Raw genomic sequence first — 18786 nt, forward strand, 5'->3', positions numbered from 1 at the left:
ACGTGCATTGTGAAAACACCTGATTGAACACGTAATGATAAATGCGTTTATATTCTCCCTCACTTTGTTCGTCCGAATATAAATTAATTAGATGCTAATTACCAAAAAACAAGAAACTATATAGTATAAGTAGGATGGCAGCTCGCTAGCACTTTATTCATCACTCGTAATGTCCTTAAGAAATATATCGCAAACAAAACTACTCATGTTAATACACATCAATATATACACAGATTAATGTCATCTGATAAATGGTTACTATCCGCCATATAAATATTGTAAAATTTACCTGTACGTAGAGCTAGCGAGCGTGCTTAGAATGCCGCACAAACACATGTTCGCCTATTTATATGCCTTCACCACGTGACCAATACAAATGATATTCGAACCCGACTACCTATAAAACACCCGCATATAATTATAATTATATTCTCCCTCACTTTGTTCGTCCGAATATAAATTAATTAGATGCTAATTACCAAAAAACAAGAAACTATATAGTATAAGTAGGATGGCAGCTCGCTAGCACTTAGAAAAACAAAGAGAGAAAAATCTAATGGCGGAAGTAACACATTTGTTATTAATTATATAAACAAAAGTGAACAATATATAAACCTTTCATATGTTCAAATTTTTGGTAACATGAAGTTGCTTTTGCACACAATCTTTAATGTAGTTGTCCCTTGAAAAATCCGATTTCCATCGACCATGAATTTTTAACAACCTGTCACTTACGCCGCTTGAAGCCGCTGAAGTAGCGCCGCCACTTCGTAGACTGTGTAAACCAAACAACTTTGAATTCAAACCAATGGACGATAAAGCACTAAGTAGTATTTCTCGTGCTCTAGTATAAGAAATGGGTTTGTTAATCTCACAAAGCTTATAACGTTTTGATGACTTGTAAAAACGTATAGATCGAAAGATGAAATCGTCAGGTTTTTCAGTAATACCTGCAAGTTGTAAATAGTGCTTTAACCAAAAAACAGGACAGGCAAAGTTGTCCCACAACTTTCCACCTTGAGACTTAAGATATAGTTCATGCATGCCCCATTCAATTACATTTGATTTTCTGAAAACGCACATGGTGCCTTATCTCTAATTCATATTTAGCTCACAAAATCCCACTTCGTTTCAATTCAAAATTCTCTTAGTATACACAAGAAAACGCACATGGTGCTTTGTTTACAATTTCATATGTAGCTCATAAGGTATATACACATGGTGCTCAAAATACTGCTCTAGAATTCATTATGCACATGGTGCCATGCAAGATATGCCATGTGGTTCATGGAACCTTGTTGATCATCCATATGATCTATCTAAAATCAACTCTCAGCACTAGAACATTACTAGCAAACTTATATGCCGCAAAAATACTGTTTATATCTGATCCAGCTTTGAAAAAATTTTTTGGATTATTATACTCAATAAATCCTTTTACAAAATAATGAAAATTGTTTTGCTTTGCATTCCAAATCAGAGGCCAAAACATTGAAGATTTCCATTTTGGTTTAAAAATCCAATCCATCATGAGATTTGAACCTGGTACCTCCGGCATACTAATCCAGATACCTTACTGCAAAGTTGTCCCACAACTTTCCACCTTGAGACTTAAGATATAGTTCATGCATGCCCCATTCAATTACATTTGATTTTCTGAAAACGCACATGGTGCCTTATCTCTAATTCATATTTAGCTCACAAAATCCCACTTCGTTTCAATTCAAAATTCTCTTAGTATACACAAGAAAACGCACATGGTGCTTTGTTTACAATTTCATATGTAGCTCATAAGGTATATGCACATGGTGCTCAAAATACTGCTCTAGAATTCATTATGCACATGGTGCCATGCAAGATATGCCATGTGGTTCATGGAACCTTGTTGATCATCCATATGATCATACCTTACCACTTGACTATCTGTGATTTTTGCTTCGATAGGAGCGTTTTCTAGCAGCACGACTAACAGCGTAACGAAGCTTAGTAGCATCTTCGGTGTCGTCCGCTAAGGGGTCGTCGAGGTATTCACTCACGGTATCCCATCCGTGCCGGTCTGCAATCTTTAAAATCTTGTTTCTTTGAAGTATTGCTGCTTGTTCCTCTTTTACGATGTCTGCTGCTTTCTGAAAATCACACTCCTGAATCAACTTTCCTAGCTCTGACAACTTGGAATATCTTGCTTGATTAAAGTTAAACTGAATCTTGTGTCCCTCGTGTTTGAATTCGAATCCTGGTGACCCGTTAACTGAAACTGTTGGTTCCTCCACGTGCGGCACGTTTTTCCCCGCGTTGCTTTTTGTCAACTTTTCTGTAAGGCCCGTTATAGTGCTCACAATAACATTGCTCTGCCTTTCTAAAGCTTTGTTCAGTGAAGAACTGAATAAAGAAACGGCCTCTTCATTATATAAACCAAATTCTTCTCCCGGAGTTTCCATGCAATGGTCACTTTCAGCCATAGAGTTTTTGTAGTGTATAAAATTTACCTGTACGTAGAGCTAGCGAGCGTGCTTAGAATGCCGCACAAACACATGTTCGCCTATTTATATGCCTTCACCACGTGACCAATACAAATGATATTCGAACCCGACTACCTATAAAACACCCGCATATAATTATAATAGATCACCCCAGTCCTCGGCATCGTGCGTCAGTCGTAAAGTTTTGAAATTTTCAGCCTCTTGTCTGAAACAACTGAACTAATTTCAACCAATTTTGTCTGTTTGGTATATAACTTTTATGGATCATGGGGAAAAAAATGTGAATTTCATGGACTCTACCTTTCTTAGGCTAGCTGCAATAATGTAGCCCTCCCCATCTCCGATTTTTTATATTCTGACGTTTTTCTCTCCCCCTCCCCCACCCTAAAAAAAATTTCGGAGAGGGCTACATTACTACAGTTATCCTGATGCCTGATGGGTGGGGCCAAAATCATGTTTTTGAAAATCTACTCCTGGCGTAGTTAGTCATACTATTGACGTGGTTATATAATGAACAACAACTCTTAACAACACTGTAAAATTCATGACCCCTAGGTTCTGGGTTCAAGTCACAGGACCATGACCTAATTTGGTGATATATTGCAAATGCATTATTCTTAGGAAATCATCATCTCTATTATTCAAACTGTTCACATGCATGATTATGGGGCTAATTAAGTTGGTCACATGTTAAAAATGCATTATACTCTAGATAATCCTGGTCATCAAGCAGTCAAATTGTTTGCATGATTATATCGAGCGAAGAGCCGTCTGCTGAAATTGTGACGTAATTCGTGATCGCAGCTAGATTTAAATCCCAGGGTGAGGCGAAATTGATCATGAAAAGGTGAAGATAACGAACAATGATCAATCTCATATTTCCTATAAGCAATACAAAATTAAGAGTTAGGCAAAAACGGATCCTGAATATACCAGAGGTGGGATCAGGTCGGCCTAGAAGGATTAAGCATCGGTCCCCTGTCGACCGGTTACACCCGCCATGTATGGAGCGCCAAATTAACATAAACTCAATTATTTGAAGATATCATCAATTCAAGTATTGCTCTCTTTAATTGAATTAATGCGCGCATTAAATCAATTATTGCTCTCATCAAATGAATTAATGCGCGCTTCAATTCAATTATTGCTCTCATCAATTGAATTAATGCGCGCATCAATTGAATTAATGAGAGCAATAATAGATTTGATGCGCGCATTAATTCAAATATTGCTCTCTTCAATTCAATTGATGAGAGCATTAATTTCGTAGAAATATTGCTCGCAATAATTGATTTAGAGCTCGGTATAAATAATTTGATGATCTCTTTAATTCAATTGAAGATATCTTTAATTATTTACAATGCTTTTGTATAAGGAATTAATGCGCGCATCAATTCTTTTAAAGAGAGCAACAATTCAGTTAAAGAGATCATTAATTCAATTGTGGATATGTTGAATTGAAGATATCTTTAATTATTTAGTTGCTCTCTCTAAAAGAATTATTGCTCTCTTCAAATGAATTAAAGATATCATTAATTCAATTGAAGAGAGCAATAATTGAATTAATTCGCGCATTAAATCCTTTATTGCTCTCATCAAATGAATTAATGCGCGCATCAATTCAATTATTGCTCTCATCAATTGATTTAATGCGCGCATTATATCAATTATTGCTCTCTTCAATTGAATTGTAGCGCGCATCAATTCAATTGTTGATATCATTAATTCATTTGAAGAGATCATTAATTCAATTAAAGCGCGCATCAATTCAGCAGAAGAATTAATGCTATCATCAATTCATTTAATGCGCGCAATAATTCAGAATTGAAGATATCATTAATTATTTGAAGAGATCTTTAATTGAATTGTTGCGCGCATCAAATGAATTGATGATATCTTCAAATAATTGAAGATATCTTCAATTATTTGAGTTTATGTTAATTTGGCGCTCCATAGCCATGAACCCTATATCTTAATCAGGTAAATGGAACAATCCTCAGTCAAAATCAATGTGTAAAGAACGAACCTGCATTATGTTTTAAAATTGTCTTTACTTCTGGACATCTAACAGTCGAACTGTTGGTTTGATTCCAATATCGAGTATGCAATCAGCCCTCTTCGCTCTACCGAGCTTCTGGAATCAATGAAACCTGGATTGTGGCCCAGTTTGGAGAAAAGTTGATTTCATTTTTGTATGGAGCGCCAATTTAACATAAACTCAAATATTTGAAGATGTATCATCAATTATTTCGATACGCGCAACAATTCAATTAAAGATCTCTTCAAAGAATTATTGATATCTTCAATTCTTAATTATTGCACGCATTAATTGAATTGGTGATAGCATTACCGGTACTTATCCTGCTGAACTGATGCGCGCTATAATTGAATTGTTGCTCTCTTGAACAAATGAATTATCGATATTAACTCTAGAATTGATAAGCTCTACAATTCGAGATACCTTCAATTCAACATATCCTTTTAATAAAGCGTATTGAATTGTTGCTCGCATCAAATCAATTACTGCTCTCATCTTCAATATCTTCAATTCTTACACCCGCCATGATTTACAATCTTTTATAAGAGAATAAGTTTAATTACATCACACCAAATAGTATTCTGATTTCAATGCTAAAAGAAAGCAATAATTGATTTGATGCGCACATTAAGATTTGTTCAATCTTACATTTGATACCAGATATGTGTATGCTAATTCGGTTTTTCTTAAAACTATTATTATTAATACCGCAACATACTTATTTTATAATTTTTATTTGTTACTAAGATATATTATTTGAAGAATCGGCAATCAAATGTAAGACTGAACAAATCTTAATGTGCGCATCAAATCAATTATTGCTATCTTTTAAAATTGAAATCAGAATACTATTTGGTGTGATGTAATTAAACTTATTCTCCTATAAAAGATTGTAAATCATCAATTGTACACAATTGATACACGTATGATAGTTGTGCCCATTATCTTTTACAAAATAGGAAAATTGAGAAGCATAAAAAGACCACAGGTAACACAATGACTCAACGTAGTTCCACCCTCCTGTGACGTCATAAGATTTTGCAAAGTCAATGATTTAATAAGATTTATGCATAACAGGAACAATAAACACTGCTCAGACAGAGAAACTACAAATAAGACACAAAGAAGTAGAAAATATAGAAGAATTCACATACCTGGGCAGTATCATCAGCACTACAGGTGGAACCGACGAAGACATAAAAGCTCGGAAAAGGAAAGCTCAACAAGCCTTTGCTATGCTAAAACCAGTTTGGAGAAACACCACCTTGAGAACTAGTACCAAACTAAGGCTTTTCAACTCTAATGTCAAATCTGTCCTTCTCTATGGGTCCGAAACTTGGAGAGAAACATCAGCATCCATCAAGACACTCCAAGTCTTCTTAAACCGCTGCCTAAGAATCATCCTTGGTGTGAGATGGCCAGATAGATTAACAACAAAGAACTGTGGAAAAGAACCAAACAAGAACCAATTGAGATAACAATTAGAACAAGAAGATGGAAGTGGATTGGACACACATTAAGAAAACCTAACACCAGCATAACTAAACAAGCTCTAGAATGGAATCCACAAGGCAAACGTAAGAGGGGCAGACCGAAAAACACTTGGCGTAGAGGGATCAATGCAGAGTTACAGGCCATCAATAAAACATGGGGAGAAACCAAAAAAATAGCCCAAGACAGAAAAAAGTGGAAAGCTACTGTGGTTGCCCTATGTCCCCCATGGGACGAAGTGGATTAAGTAAGTTAAGTAAGTATGACAGGAACATCAATTTTGTTGGAGTCCTTTTCAATACTTATTGTAAAAAAACCTTGTCAACCATAAAATATTTCCAAAGTATAAGTTATATATATGAATAATTGATTATATGTTTCAAAATATTGAATCCAAGGACAATAACTCTAGTTTCATTAAATTATTTATCACGTCTAATATGTGATAGATCTCCTTTATTTTTACAAACATTTTGTATATTTTCTAAAGAAACAGTTTTATGAAATTGCTATGAATACTATTATATCGCTTTAGCCAATTTTTTGTGAAATTTTGATTATGAAGTTTAAGGGAAATTGCAAGTTTATGATGTTGATACCAGGTATGTGTGTGCTAATTGGTTTTTTTTTTTTTTTTTTTTTTTTTTTTAAACTATTATTATTAATACCGCAACATACTTATTTTATAATTTTTATTTGTTACTAAGATATATTATTTGAAGAATCGACAATCAAATATAAGATTGAACAAGTAATTCTAGAGGGGTGGGATTACCTTAATCAGTTCTAAATAGCAAGACATGTGTATTTTCAGGTGACCATTAAGGCCCATGGGCACCTTGTTAAGGAATACATTATGTATATATGGCATCTCTTGTCTTGCGTACATAATTTTCATCTTTAAAATTATGAAGATTTCAGTTGAAACTACTACTTTGAATATAAATAAATAAACAGGATTGAAAACGAGGCATTATAACTGCGATCTTGAGATTGGATATTGTAATTATTGCCTGATAAATATAGTTACAACAGACTGAATGTGATATTGCTTGAGGTAATACTCTACATCGTCATAATGGCTGACTTCCTGATAAATACAGTTACAACAGATTGAATGTGATATTGCTTAACACGATAAATACAGTTACAATAGACTGAATGTGATATTGCTTAAGGTAGTACTCTACATCGTCATAATGGCTGACTTCCTGATAAATACAGTTACACCAGATTGAATGTGATATTGCTTAACACGATAAATACAGTTACAACAGACTGAATGTGATATTGCTTAACACGTACATGTACATATAGCAAAGAAAAGATAAAACACGTAATTATAAAGTAGTAAACAAAAATTACAAAATATTTAGGAGAGTCTAAGTCACACGAGTCACATATTCTAAGTGCGTTGAGAGTGAGTCTCTTACGCGATATTGAGCAAGGGCGGATTCAGAGGGAGAGGGAGGAGGGTCCAGATCCCCCCTTTTGCGGACCAAATAGTTTAAGAATTAACGAGTCTTGAGTCAAAAGGATATGAAAGGTAGATCCTTATATGTAATTTGCATCATTCAAATTTATCAACACCAGTATATCATGTAATTTTACGATAAATAAGACGACACACTGATATATATTTACGTCATATGTACAAGTATCACTGAAGAATTCTTAAAAAAAATATACATGTACATATGTAGCATAAAAGCTTTGTTTTAGAAGTAAACAATTTGAATGTGAAAAAGAAGTGCCAGGAAATGCTCAAAATGCAGGTTTTTGTACCAGTTACATGTACCCCAGAGCTTCTGCCTATTGGGAGTAACTTTTCCCTCGGCTTTTTTTATAATCAGATCTGAGTATGGCGATTAGAATGACCAGAGCTTTGAAAACAAGTAACAATTAACTAACCATTGTCAAGTTTTAAAAGCTATCTCAAGATTTCCCCTATATATGTACTTTAGCAAATGGGATAAAATGGGGTTGGAGTGAACGTTGTCAAAGGCGGATCCATCACCGGCGCCCCCCCCCCCCCGTTTGATTTTTGTTTTTTTTTTACAATTGCAAACGCCCACAAAAGAGCAAATATACGTATGTAGACGTTATATGTTCATTATCTAAATGAAAAAGAACCCACTCTCTTATTGGCACAATTTCGTTGCTTCTGGGGGCTTCGCCCCCTGCACCCCCATCAGTACAAAGCTTCACGACAACCCCAGCCTTATTATTAAATTATGAAATTCCTGGATCCACCACTGGTTGTTAAAAGTACCTAAAAGACTATGTGCTAGACCCCCCTTTCACAAATTCCTGGATCCGCCTATGTTGAGATATCAGTGAATAATGATGCAGTTTATGAAGTAATAATAATGCAGTTTATGAAGTAGTTTTTAAAAAATCACGGTACATGTAAAAAATTTCCTAGAAACTTGTAACTAATAAATCAAATTACAGATTAGGCCTATCGATTTTTGTAAATTTTGTTATAGCCTAATATTTCTGTAGATTATTTCACAGGCATGCCTGTGATTATTTAAAGAAAGACAACTCGTAACAATATATGAAGCAGAAAAAATAATTTAAAAAATACCTGTACCGAGAATTAAAGTATACAAAATCAGACACTTTACATTTGGAGTGGCAAAACCTTAGAGAGAATATCTGTATCAATAAATAGAATAGAGAAAGGCACTGTAAATACTATCACCATTCTTTGGTATTGAAAAAGCTCCCAATCTTCATGATTTCCCCTACTTTGCGTTCTTTAGTTAAACCGGAAACTACGGGGTAATAAAACTTTTTGCCGGGATAGCCTTTGTTTGCAGACAAGTTAAAGGTAAGAGTGAGATGGAGACTGATAAATTATTGTTTCCATTGAGAAGTTAATTGTATTATCGCCATTGTTAAAATGTCACGACAGGGAATTTATCACGAAATTTTAAAGGCACTCAAACTCTCATAATGGACTATTAGAAACGGGGTCGGACAGCCTCCGTCGCGTTGTTGTAAATAAAGCAACACTCGTTTAACTCAAGTAAAATCTACGTTTGTTTGGGTATACATGTAGTTTTATTGTCGGATAATATAGAACACATGATTATGGATGTATAGCTTGGGTAACGCAGGCAAAACAATAAAAAATGTCAGTGCATCCCAAACTTTCACACAACTGTAAAGTAGAAATCATGCAGAACTTCCAGAAGAAATGTATTTATTGATACAGAAATTCGGATTCAATTTTCAGCAGTTAAATCTCACAATTCTGCTCCATGTGATAATCATTATTGGTCGAATTGTAGTTTGATTGGATAAAATGCACAAAATAAAATCCATGGTTGACCTAGGAATCAAACCTGGTGCCCCTGCAATACTCCTCAATTATCAGGTTTCTCCATAAACATTTGTCTGACCACTGAGAACTATCTAAGTCAATATTTGACAGCTGAGTTACTGAACTACTCACCAGGTCAATATCGGATCACTGAGTTACTGACCTACCCACCAGGTCAATATCTGACTGCTGAATTACTGACCTACTCACCAGGTCAATATCTGACTGCTGAGTTACTGAACTACTCACCAGGTCAATATCTGACTGCTGAGTTACTGACCTACTCACCAGGTCAATATCTGACTGCTGAGTTACTGAACTACTCACCAGGTCAATATCTGACTGCTGAGTTACTGACCTACTCACCAGGTCAATATCTGACTGCTGAGTTACTGACCTACTCACCAGTTCAATATCGGATCACTGAGTTACTGACCTACCCACCAGGTCAATATCTGACTGCTGAGTTACTGACCTACTCACCAGGTCAATATCCGAACGCTAATTAAGTGATTGAACTATCCAGGTTGATATTCACTGTCCATTTCCTCTCATAGCTTTAATGTGTTGTAAATGTCAGGGTTAGAAATAATTATTTTTATTAACTGGTCACTTGGGCTATCAACGTAAATTTTTACTGGTCAATTGATAACTTTTTCTGTCCTGTCGGACCAGTGGATTTGAATATGACTGGCCCAATTTTCATGATTAGGCCTAGTATCTTGTTTATTCAAATTAGCAGGTTTAAAAATGCATCACAAAAGTAGACAGCTCATCCTAAGGCACTTGCAGCTGAAGATGTACTAACTCGGAACTCTTCCTGTGGCTCATATTGTGTAAAGTGTAGAGGAATCATTTGAGGATTGCTGATTGTATACTATAGCCTCCGCTTAAGATAACCCATTCTTAGACACATTCGTGAATTAAATATCTACAATGTATTACTTCAAATGAATTTGCGTACAATGAAAACCTGGACGCACACACGTTTGATATTTACTATCCCGATTGTTGAGAAATTTTGATAAGTATTAAAATTAACTTGTCACAAGGGAACATGGTTTTTTTTGTTTTTTTGTTTTTTTTTTACATATATCACTAGCCCAAATCCATAATTTACTGGCCCCAGACCATCGGGCCATCAATTATTTTGAGCCCTGATCTTAGATGTACCAAAATATTTTATATTTTATTCATGTCCTTGTATATATATTTTAGCACATTATCCTAAAGAAATAGTATAACCCATTTTAGTGATATTTTTTTTTACCCCCCCCCCCCCCTCCCAATCATCTTACTCCTTTATAAAACAAGATAAATGAATGATATAAAGTTTATCAACTTTGAAATGATTGGTCAATAACACTAGGAGGCAGCTTATATAGTAGAGTGAATGTTGGTCCTAAAAGCATAATTTGAAGATTATGATCATTTTAAACTTTTAAGTGTTATGAGTCACAGGAAAGGACTTGTACGAGTCATTTGGACTAATTTTAATTCTTTAAGATAATTTATTGCTCTGTATAAAATTATATATTTCAGGTATAACACCAGTATTTGATTATTTCAAACACTTTTTTCAATGCAGGCACATGAATATATGTAATTTTGGTGATTAGATAATTATTGTCTTGCAAGACAACAATTCTTCCTTATATATTTCTTTACACTAAAAGTGGTTATCTAACATAGTTTTATTAGGTTTTTCTTGTTTTTGTACAAGATAAATGTTTTTCTTAAGTCATTGAATCAGATATATTCCTATGCCATTGAGAGATTTTGAGAAAACTATTGTTGCCATCAGACACTCACACTGGTGATCACGGCTAACCAGTAAAGTTTCATCGCATGTCGCTCAGGCATTGAATAGAATTGCTTCTGTAGCAGGTCTGACATTCTGTACTTTGTGTTGTGTTTATTTTATTTCATTTTACATTGGCAACTTCGAAACGACTTAGCATCACTGTGATTAGAGGCTTGAAGTTTACGACCTTGTTACCAGTATAACATTCTCTACAATTTAGCCTAAGCACTAGAAGAAAATTCTCCCAACCCTAAGATACATCTATGTATTATTAATATTATAATTTAGTAAGTAAAGAGGGACGAAGCAGATGAACAAAACGTGATTCCCATAGGAAGTGTAGCGAGCTTGAGTGGCTGTCTTGCTTTGACGAATTGTTCGCTGCAAAGCTTTACATACAGTGGTAACTAGGACAATAGAAACTGTCCTATAGTTATTGGCTGAAATATAAAGTGGGTGTGGTCAAATATAAAGGGTAAAGAATTTACTTCGGGATCAAAATTCAGATTCTAAATAAAAAGTGATCAGAAAGTTATACTGTAGACTGGATAGCCTGCCCTTGATTCCAAACGCTGTCGCTAGGAAATTAAAGTTGATTAGACAGGGCGCTCGCACTCGTATTCAACGACATCGGACCGGCTAGTCTAAATTAAACTGAAAATACCACATTTCATATGATTGCCTGCTATCTATTTCTATAGAACATCGACATAGCAATATATATACTCATTATGATGGACATCAGCCAAATGTACAAAGAAGTTTTACAATATAAGTAATAGTGTTCTATAATGCATTTCAATTTTTTAAAAATCGGAGTAGTGCCACTTTTTAATTAGAGTTAGTGCCCCTTGTTTTGTGACATATAGTTCTCTGTTTTCTGTTTATAAAATGATGATGGCTAGTACGGATAAGCTTGACATACTGTCTAATAATAAATTTGTCTCTGGCAATAAGATCTTTGGCAACATAAAACTGTTATTGTAAACGTTTCTTATTGACCATTTACAGAGGTGACCAAACATGCACATGGTCAGCTCGATGTATTTCTGTATAGGCAGTCTGGTCAGTAGAAAACCTGATAACTAATTATTCTGAGGAAAAATTATCAATATGAAGTTTGTGGTGGATGTGAAATCTGCATGTCTGTTTTCGAAGTCACCCGAGTTGGCACAACTTCTTCAGGAAAAGATTACTTATTCAGCTTCACGACAGTCATTGCAAATAAAATTAGAATTTTTTTTTGTTTTGATTCCTAAATATATTGCTTTCCAGTTTGTGCATTTACACACACACACACACACACACACACATATATATATATATATATATATATGTGTGTGTGTGTGTGTGTGTATATATATATATATGTGTGTGTGTGTGTGTGTACTTGAATTATTGTATTTTTAATTTTCGACCTTATAGAACAGTAAAGGATTTTGTATGATATCCATGGGTATTTTATTGTAATCAGTTGATATAATGAATAAATCCATGGGTATTTTATTGTAATCAGTTAATATAATAAAAATAAATCCATGAGTATTTTATTGTAATCAGCTAATATAATAAATGCAGTGTAATGGAGAGGAATCCCATGGGCTCTGACAATGTGGGTGTTTTTATCTGCCCCGATTCCGCTGTTACAGAGTGGTGTATTGGTTTGTTTGTGTATTATTAGAATTTGAAGTTATTTTTGCTTGAATGCATTGTTAATTAATTATGCAAAGGAGACTATGTCATACAACTAGAATCATTTTAGTGATGTCATAAACCCTCAGGATTTGATTTATGTTGTGTTGTGTTATTCCAATAAAATATTAAAATTCTTCAAAGGAAACCTGAAACCCAATACAAATCACATTTGGGCTGAAGATATTCATTTCAAAAATGAATTGAAAAAAAAAAAATGATAGAATTCCACAGAGCACCTGTCTTGATGGCCTGATTTAATATTGATTGAGCTCTATAGCCAATCAATGAGTCAAAGCCGTGCTGGTGAGACTGAAGAGGTGAGTCACCTCATAGAAGCTGGAGGAAGAATTAATTGATTTAACTCGTTATGATTTTTAGAGACCAGCAGTACTCCGCATTTCTTCCTCTTCAGGGTATGTACTCAGCTTTTTTGATGATTTTGAATGTGTAATAGAAATTTTTTTTTTTCAAAATTGATGGAAAAGATGAGTAATAATGGTTTTTTTAAAAAGAAAAAGTAGATATTTTTCATAGATTTTATAAATTTATATTTTTTGGTTTTGTTGTTTATTGAATATTTGTATCTAATAAGTTTTTAATTGTTTTACCTTTAAGGTACTTATGACATAGGCAACAACTTTTAAATGAATGATTTTGATTATTGATATAATAAGGAAATGATGGGTGTTTTATGTTTGAAATGTTAACGACAGGAAGAAAGACAGGAAGAACAAAGTAGTTAGTGATAAATGTGTCTGTCCATCTGTCTATCTCCTCCTGTTAGAATTTCTTAAAGATGACCATCAACAGTGATAGCGGGCTAGTGGTCACGCTGTACAACCGAGCTCAACTTTATGTCCACATCAATTTACAACAGACTGCTCATTGCATTCAAATTATCTAACAAGTTGAAATCATTCCGCAGACAGACTTGACAGCAGTCGTACATTGTACGGTGTATATAAATGTACCCCTGTAACTAGAGAAGTGGGTTAACATTTTTGAATTGTCAACCAGCCAAGTGAGGAACATCTGGCCATTGTTTTAGGTTATCTGTTACAGAATACCGCTACCAACCGCCCCGTCTGGTCTTGGGTGTATTTTTACATTTTAATTGTCTTAAATGTTTGCACTGTTGAAAACTGCAGTTAGTGAATTAGATTTAGCCGACTAGGTCTGGATAGTCAGATATAAGACACACATTGTACCTGTGATTTTGTGTGAAACTGCCAGCGGTCACAGATCAGTTGTGGTCAGAGGTTGGAATCCTGTTGTGGTCAGTTCATATTTAGTTTCATCCTTGGACAAATAACTATGTAATGCACTAGCTCAAGGGCATACAATACCCAAGTTTATTTTACACATCAAAGGAAGAAGAATGGTGCTTTGTTTCTGTGGAATTTTTTATTATTTGATCAAACAAAAACTGTTACAATGTACACTATTAAAAGACGTGTTTTTGAAGGGTTTCAATTTTTGGGTAATGTTTTTCCATTGAATTTCTAGGTAAAGACTTCTTGTGAATAATGCAAAAATAAAGATGGTCTCATGGGACATTTTTGTGGTAAATATGTTTTTCTTGTAAAGCAATATTAAAACATTTACAAATTCTGTAACAATTTTTTGGGTAATATCCTATGTCCTTAAACCACCCATCTGTAAATGCATACCAGCCCTTTGGCTTTGTGGTGAGGGTGATTAGAGATTAGTCTTTGAGTAACTAAAGCTTATAATTCTATCTGCCAGTGGGATTAATTGTATCAAATGTTACTCAATACTGCAATTAAGCTTTTATAAATTAAATCACCAGAGAGTGAAAGCTTGAATATATACAAATGTAACATGTGAATAAAGTTTTAACATAGTGTCTCTGAGGTCTCTATAGAGGGGAGATAATTTTAATGGCTTAGGGTATACATGTAACACTTACTGCTACACAGAAAACACTCGAATCTGATATATGAGTTGCTGATGTATGTTGTTTTTTCTTGTGAGTGTGTAAACACTATTCTGTCTATTAAACACAGTTTTCCAGTGCACTATTACATTTATATGGAGAAACTTCAAACTGACAATCAATTCACTATTTGCTAACATTCAATCTTGTTTCCAGTTAGCAACCAAACGTTGAAATATACTGATGATTGACAGATTAAAATAAAGTGATTACATGAGAAGTGAGAATGATAGATGTAAACATTTATATCAGTAGACTGGTATCAATTTTTCACCAATTAATGTGTTTTCTGGAATATTTATTGACAGTAGAAACGAGTTGATGGTGGTAGAAAATGTGTTCACAATGAGATGAGTCATGTTAATTTCCATACCTTAGCTGCCATTAAAATAATGCACCAGAGGACGGATGCAATGAAATGCACCGACTGCCAGGCCAGGCATGCTTCTCATGTGAATGTTGTGGCAATTCTATTGATCAGTGCAGCAGCCGATTCAAATTAAATTCCCAAGTCTCTGTGATATTTATTATTTCCATGCACAGAAAGTTTTCTTGTGCGGATGAGAACTCGAGATTGATGCACATTTCTGTGATGCTAATTGAAAAAAGGGACTATATATTCACAGGACTGCGTACAGCCGTTTTGGGCTCCAATATAAAGCTTTCATTCAGTAAATACTTTATAGATAATTATCTTCTATTATTTCTTAAAAGAGACATGTATTTGATATTTACAGTCAGTTGGAGTAGATAGCATCTAAACTAACACAATTTTTTACATTTAGTTAAAAATGCTAATTTTTGTGAACAGATTAATTTCAGAAAATTTCATAGAGTGCAGCTCTGAATTTGGGCAAACAAATTTTTTCTATTATATGTACTGGATAGATAAATCTATGTGGCTCAAATTTCAAGCGGCCGCGTATACTGTGTGACGTCATTGTAGAATGACGAATAAAGATATAACGTCAAACGTAAACAGTTCAAAACAAGAACGTAAACATCAGGTTCATTACTTTACTATACTTTGAACAGTCTCCCTACTTTTTGGTGATCTATTAATCATTTTATGTTTAAAATAAAATTAATACTTTTATTTTAACTAATGCTCTTAAAGTCAATATGTTCAAGCTTTAAATATGAAAAACATCTTTAGTGTTATTTGCCCGCGTGAGAATCGCGGACTCACAATTATACAAATCTGTTTCTTGTACTGTGTCAGTCAGGAGGTCTATACGTAGAAGAGGCCTCGATGGGGAGTTTGATCATTCTGATTGTACGTCATGTTTATGATGTCATAATTCTGATTCAACGTCATGTTTATGATGTCATAATTCTGATTCTATGTCATATGTTTATAATGTCATAATTCTGATTATACGTGTAATTCTGACATTGAAAATTTTACACCGCCTCAATAAATGTGTCTTAACTTACTATTTACATGTAGCATCTTTTCTTTAGCAGCTTTGTGCCTCCTAGCATGGAGATGCCTGGGTGCTGAGTCTGTTCTGTAGCTCTCTAGTCTTAAAAGTTGGGATGTCGGACCGATATATCCCAATTTTCATGACCATAGGGAACTTGAGAACTGCAGCTTACTTTGTTTTAGGATCTAAGAATGGTGCATTATAATACCAAGTCATCTTCATTTTTGTCCCAAACATCTGCTATCATCCGAACATGTCACAAATTGGTCTTCAAGTGGACTAAGAAAAACTCCTGTTTTTAATTTTCCCACACTGCGGGGTGTTGCTTTGATGGTGAAATGGTTGATTTTGTGCAATATGGTAAGATTGGTCACAATATAAGAGCTTTTGTAGAGGTAACATGATGGCCATTGGGCCGCATTGCTTGTAGAAGTTCTATCTCACCCCTCAAGAGCGTATCCATCTGTGTTACTTGTAAGTCTTTGTACCCATGGTGTTTTTTTCTCTCTTCTCTTAAGTAATGTTTGAGATGAGAAGGATATGTGTTTAGTTTATGTACAAATAACCTGGATATAATTGGGTTTTCTTGCAGACATTAAATGGTGTGCAGTCTGGGATTACTAGCGGTGGAATGTTAATGTAGCATCTTATGTAAAGATTTGCAGACAGCTGTTTAAAGGAGAAAAAATAAACTTCATTGTATGTTTCAACTGGGTACATACCACATGGAGGAGAGTTTACTGTGGTAAGCAATTATAGTACTCTCTCTCTCTCTCTCTCTCTCTCTCTCTCTCTCTCTCTGAATTGTCTAGATCTCTCTCTGTTTCTGCTCTCTCTCTCTCTCTCTCTCTCTCTCTCTCTCTCTCTCTCTCTGTTTCTCCTCTCTCTCTCTCTGAATTGTCTATATCTCTGTTTCTGCTCTCTCTCTCTCTCTCTCTCTCTCTCTCTCTCTCTCTCTCTCTCTCTCTCTCTCTCTGTTTCTGCTCTCTCTCTCTCTCTCTCTCTCTCTCTCTCTCTCTCTCTTTCTCTCTCTGTTTCTGCTCTCTCTCTCCTGTATCTGTGTGTTGTCTCTCCCTCTGTCTCTCCTCTCTCTCTCATTGGTTTTAATTTAATTATACTGAACAATCCAATAAACTCTTTATATCATGGCATTTTTCATTGACCCCTTATCTGAAATATTCACTTCTGTCAAATAGAGCAGTAATGAATAGCTGATGTTCCACATTTAATGAACAGACTGAGCAAGATTTCATCAGACAAAGTTTAGAATCAATAATCAATTTGAATGTATCTGTGAGTGATGTTGGAATCACCAGGCCCTGTCTGTCACAGATAATTGTCAATCCACCGCGACTGCTGGTAATACAGGACCATTTCAAACTGCATTCAGGGCCCATTGTACCCTCAATATTATAGAGCAGAGTGGTGGTATTGGTGGAGAATGCTTCTCTGTTCAGATAAAAAAAGAAACCCAGATTGAACACTCAAAATTCTTGGCAATATTGACAGCCATATTGAAATGGTTCTCATGATTCTGATTGCAGTGGAATTTGTACAATTGAATATCAATTTCCACACTTTACCAGGAGTATTATAAATTTGTACCAGTATACTTTCAAACGTCACTTATTTTAACGGCTTAAGAAAAAGCAGGCTGCTCATGGTAACTTTAACATTGTCATTGAGTTTGTGGTTGCATGTTCATGGTAACTTTAACATTGTCATTGAGTTTGTGGTTGCCTGTTCATGGTGGCTTCAGCTTTGTCAGGGTCTTGATTTCAAGGAACTGGGCCTTTCCAACTGGGAAAAATAGCGACATTTTCTTGAAATTGGGAAAAATGTTTCATACAAAGCCGTAGGGGGAAAACCAATCCAGACTCCTTCTGACTTTTAATTTGGTCAAAGCTTGCCTCATTTAAATATTGAAGCAGATCTATACCAAAAAATTAGGTTTACTTTAAAAAAATAATAATTTTGAAGCAATCTTTGGGCCTGTGAAGAAGATATATGAACAATTAGGCTACCTTGCTTGATTTGTTTTCATTGTTTGGGAATTTCAAAGCAAAAATTGGGAAAATTATATGCTTTTTAGCATTGGGAATGGGGCCTTATTTTGGCCCTCTAAAGACCCTTAAAAATCCCTGTTTGTGGTTGCCTGTTTGTATCCTTAACTTTGTGGTTACCTTTTGATGGTGTATTTCACTTGTGGTTGCCTGTTTGTATCCTTAACTTTGTGGTTACCTTTTGATGGTGTATTTCATTTGTGGTTGCCTGTTTGTATCCTTAACTTTGTGGTTTCCTTTTGATGGTATCTTTCACTTGTGGTTGCCTGTTTGTATCCTTAACTTTGTGGTTACCTTTTGATGGTGTATTTCACTTGTGGTTGCCTGTTTGTATCCTTAACTTTGTGGTTACCTTTTGATGGTGTATTTCACTTGTGGTTGCCTGTTTGTATCCTTAACTTTGTGGTTACCTTTTGATGGTATCTTTCACTTGTGGTTGCCTGTTTGTATCCTTAACTTTGTGGTTATCTTTTGATGGTGTATTTCACTTTGTGGTTTCC

The 18786-nt window shown here is 34.9% G+C and overlaps 1 protein-coding gene across 4 annotated transcripts in view; it reads left to right on the forward strand.

Moving 5' to 3' along the window:
- The first annotated feature begins 8782 nt into the window (after positions 1 to 8782).
- LOC125655292 (plexin-A4-like) overlaps positions 8783 to 18786 on the forward strand; it is a 50884-nt gene continuing 40880 nt past the window's right edge. For 2 of the 4 annotated variants that reach the window (XM_048885533.2, XM_056145261.1), the window contains exons 1-2: positions 8783 to 8845; positions 16816 to 16968. The gene's annotated coding sequence lies outside the window, so the exon portion shown is untranslated. Of the gene's footprint in view, positions 8846 to 13141; positions 13253 to 16815; positions 16969 to 18786 lie in introns of those variants that run through there. The other 2 variants (XM_048885532.2, XM_048885535.2) reach the window with 1 other exon arrangement.

Source organism: Ostrea edulis, chromosome 7 (assembly GCF_947568905.1).
Source record: "Ostrea edulis chromosome 7, xbOstEdul1.1, whole genome shotgun sequence".
Taxonomy (NCBI): domain Eukaryota; kingdom Metazoa; phylum Mollusca; class Bivalvia; order Ostreida; family Ostreidae; genus Ostrea; species Ostrea edulis.